Source organism: Palaemon carinicauda, chromosome 21 (genome assembly GCF_036898095.1).
Source record: "Palaemon carinicauda isolate YSFRI2023 chromosome 21, ASM3689809v2, whole genome shotgun sequence".
In the NCBI taxonomy this organism is placed as follows: Eukaryota; Metazoa; Arthropoda; class Malacostraca; order Decapoda; family Palaemonidae; genus Palaemon; species Palaemon carinicauda.
In genome coordinates, this window is record NC_090745.1 from 66,067,379 (window position 1) to 66,072,378 (window position 5,000).

A 5,000-nucleotide genomic window follows, 5' to 3' on the forward strand; every position below is an offset into this window, starting at 1 on the left:
AACAATGTAATATTGAAGTCTGTAATCATTTAAATAACACTTTAGTAATTCACAAAAATCAACATATCTTGGATGTAGAAGTTTATAAACATCGTATTCTTACCGTTGCTGAGATCAATCACTCTCAATCAGTTGTGTCCCTTTTGCGATCTATTAAAAATAAAATCAATAAAGACATTCAAGACGAAGAAATTCAGCAGAAAATTTTTGGACTTTTAACTAAATATCATGATGTTTTTTCCACTACGGATGGATCCCTAGGAAAAACAGATGTGATCGAGCATCAAATAAGGTTAAAGGACAAGCAGAAAATTATCTATGTACCCTCGTATAGACTCTCTATGAAATTCCAGAATGAAATAAATGATGAAGTAGGTAAAATGCTAGAAGAAGGAGTCATTAGGAAATCAAACAGCCCTTATAATTTTCCTTTAATAGTTGTACCGAAAAAAGATCGAACATGGCGTATCTGCGTCGACTTCCGTCGTCTAAACGAGGAGACGATCCCTGATCGTTTCCCAGTGCCATGTACTGACGATATTTTGTCTTTGTTAGGTCAGAATAAATATTTTACCAGTTTGGTCTTACTTAAAGGCTTTCACCAGATATCATTAGAAGAAGATAGTATCCCATACACAGCCTTCAGCACAGCCAGGGGACATTATGAATTTTTACGGATGCCTTTTGGTTTACGTTGTGCTCCTATAAACATTTACAAGAATGATTAACATAGTGTTTGGAGACTTGTTAGGGGAGATATTGCATGCCTATATGGATGATCTTGTAATCTTTTCCAACACCTTAGAAGAACATCTAGTACTACAGAGATTAAGACAACATAACTTAAGGGTAAAGATTAGGAAGTGTGGATTTTTCAAAACAGAATTAATATATTTGGGTTTCATGGTGTCAAGCCAAGGTCTTAAAGTAGTTCATGATAAGGTGTCGGCTATACGTAATTTTCCCATACCTACTAATGTCAAGGGAATAGAGCAATTTCTGGGTTGTAGTGGATATTACAGGCGTTTTATACGCAACTATTCAATAACAGCCGCTCCTTTAACTGATCTTACGAAGAAGGGCGTAGATTTCATATGGTCTGAGCAACATCAACAGGCGTTTAATACCTTGAAAGATGAACTGTGTAGTTCTCCTATCTTAAAATTTCCTGACTTCGGTAGGGAATTCTTCATTGCAACAGACGCCTCAGACTTAGGAGTAGGAGGTGTATTGCTTCAGCAATATGATAAACAATTTTTCCCGATAGCTTTTTATTCTCGAAAATTGAGAACTTCCGAAAGTAAGTATGCAGTAATAGACAAGGAAGGGCTAGCTATTGTTAATTCACTAGTGCATTTTAAGTTCATAATTTACGGTTATCCCGTTAAGGTTCTTACTGACCATAAACCACTAACAGAGTTCTTTAAAGGCTTCAACCACAGCCCTAAACGAACTCGGTGGCATTTGATCATTCAAGATTTTGGCGCAAGAATCGGGTATTTACCTGGGAAAGCAAATATCATTGCGGATGCATTATCACGCAACCCCGTGTCATCTTGTACGGAGCCTTTAGCTGAATTAATAGATATATCAACATCCATGCCTATTGTTAAAACGATATCTGAACAAGAAGATTTAGGCTGGAGCGCTGAATTGTTACAGACTGAGCAAAGAAAAGATCAGAAAATAGAAACAATTATAAATGCTTTGAAAGGCAATCATAAGGAAAAGAGATATATAAAGTATAAGCAGCAGAATTATATAATCAAAGATAATATTCTGTGTAGGACTGTGACAAGGAAAACCCGCAATACACCACATGTAACTAACGACCAGGTAGTAGTACCAATCTCACTTATTTCCACTGTCCTGAATTGGTTGCATTCAAATCCGTTATATGGACACCCGGGGTTCTCATTAATGTCACAGAAAGCCAAATCATTGTTTTATTGGCATACGATGCTTACAGATATAAAAAGACACATAGCTAATTGTCGCACATGTCAGGAAAACAAAGGGCATACGAAAACACCTGTCAGCCTAGGGGCTTATCCTGTGCCCAATAAACCCTTTGAAAGAATACATTTAGATTTGTTAACAGGATTTTACGAGTCAGACAGAGGAAATAAGCACCTCTTAGTAATTATAGATGTTTTAACTCGATATACAGAACTAATAGCGCTTAAAACTAACTGCGATTGAATGCGCTAGGAAGTTTTACGAGTGTTACATTTGTAAACATGGAATTCCACACATGATAATCTCAGACTTGGGTGGTGAATTTAATAATCACTTTCTTACCTCATTGTGTGAATTCCTCAGCATAAAGAAAATAAATACCATGATATATCACCCAGAGTCGAATGGGCTAGTGGAAAGATCAAATAGGAAGATTTTAAATATATTAAGAGTAACACTAGGGGGATCAGACCCCAACTGGGATATTGCAATACCGGCAGTACTGAGTACTCTGAATCATGCATATCATATATCAATTAAAATGTCACCGCATGAAGCATTGTATGGTACCCCAGTTAGAACGCCTTTCCATGTATTAACGCCTACAACTAATCTATCAAATCCTTTAAAAGAATGTATAAATGCAAGTATAAGTCGATATGATATCCTTCGAAAGAATTTAGAAGAATCACAAATCATAATGGAAAGGAATCATGATAAAATAGCGAAGCCAACTAAAACATTTACCGTGGGTGATAACGTGTATATTCAAATCAATGTGCGCAAAGGACTCAATTATAAACTAACACCTAAGTTTGAAGGCCCATTTAACATTTTGGAAACATTAACGGCCAATAGGTTTAGAGTTCAAAATGTATCCCAACCCACGGATGAGAGAATAGTACCATTGGCTCACATAAGAAATTAAAAAGAAAAAAGAAAAGAGAGGGAAAGAAGTGAGGGAAAAATTTTTAATTTTATGTGATTAAAAGTTTTCTTCTTAATACAGGAGTAATTACATATATTTTTCTCGTTACAGGTTTCCAAGATGAATTTTTTGTTGTTGGGAGTGATATTGTTCGCTCAGACATTTTTCTCGTGTGGGATGAGCTCTAAAACTAAAAGTATAAATTTTAAATATGGCACTATAGTTGAAAGACAAGAAGACGTTTTTATTACATCAAGCAACGTAGTTCTAGAAGTGAATATGCAAGCAATTTTTCTTCAAGAGAATGATGTCACTAGCTTAAGAACCGCCATTTCAAGGTTTTCTGCCTCATCGGATGAGTTGCATAGAAGACATTTTCATTTGACTACAGAGAGTTTGCTTGGATCAACATTAAAAGTTGCAAAGATGCTATCTGATGACTTGAAAAATAAGACTTACGAGACAGGATCTTTGGCTTATGACCTTTTGATGTGGACTGTAGGACACGAACATAAAGAAAGACGAAATCCGTTTATTTATGCTGCATTAAACATCTTTGGGTCTATTGCAAGTTTAGGTTTAGGAATTTCCAATCGTCTTAAAATTAGTAATCAAAATAAGAAAATTGAGTTCTTGACTCATGAAGATGAATTGATTATGTCAGAACTAAGGAATCAGTTAGCTTCAATCAATCAAATTATGGATTTAGTAAATGGACATTCAAATAATATCATTCAGATTATGGAAGTACAGGATTTGTTGGCAACGTTAACGTATTATGATTCAAAGATAGATCACATACATAACAGAATTGCACATTTCATTGAGAAATCCAAGGATTATGTAGAAGCTATCACGTAAGCAACTAAAGGTGTACTGTCGCCCCATTTGTTGCCTATAAATTACTTAAAGTTAATTCTGGAGAACGGAAGGGATAAACTAGGCTATGTTCCTTTGTTAGGCGAACGTAGGTTAGAATTTTATTACAGCCTAAATACAGTAAGCGTTGCTAATAACAAGATTAGGATTACAATTCCCTTTGATTCTTCTGATGCCTGGCAATCTTACAGGATATCACCATTTCCGACTTTCATGACGAATCCCTCAAATCCAGTAATATCCAGTTTGACAGGACACGTATTGATTTCCCCAGACAAGGAAACATATACGGTCATTAAAGACTTAAATCAATTAACTCACTGTTCAGACGCAATGGATGGAAAAATATGTACAGCTGACTCATTTGAATTCCATAAAAACTTAATGGATTCATGCGAGTTAGGTATAATGCTAGACGGTGCTCTCTCCCATACAAGTGAAAATTGTCTGGATAAGCTTTATCCCTTTGACAATAATGAGTTCAATTGCAGACTGAACAATGGCTCATGGATACGATACGACAAGGACGGCTTCAATGTATCATGCCCTGACGGATCCACGTCTTTCGCCCACATCTTCGTTGCAGCAGATGGTTGTATCGGGACTTCCCCTAATTCCATGGTGACTGGTCTACGGACACTCATCAGAGAACGAGCCTACTTCACGAACTTCACGTGGACCTCTACAATGCCAGCACTACCTCTCCCGTACAACAGGCAGGTTGCCAAGCGGTTGATGAAATTAACCGAAATGGACCACCTGTCACCGACTTATAAGGAAATTCTTCACCCCATACTACTAGCAGGATTGGGTATCACGGTGGTGATATTTATCACCGTGAACATCCTTGTTTGGCGTAGGTTACGGTACAGCAGGAAGCTAAAACAGAACGTTTCGCCATGTCCAGACAAAACTCCTTATCTAATTCATTTTAAAGCCGTTTGAAGTGGCCACCTCATTCGATAAAGGAGTAAAATGTTGGAATTTGAGTTTGTAAGAAAAGCTGTTAGTACGCTAGTAATATGTAAATGAGGAAATGTTTGAACTTTGCATGGTTAAAAATTCATTTTTAAAAAAAACATTTAAAAAAAAATATAAATCATTTTTTCTCTCGGCATCTAATAAAATATATAAGCTGGAATGTTAAAAAGAAAAGAGAAAAAAAAATTAAATTAACAGAATCTATAAGCATTCAATAAAAATATATCAGCCCTATATATATATATATATATAT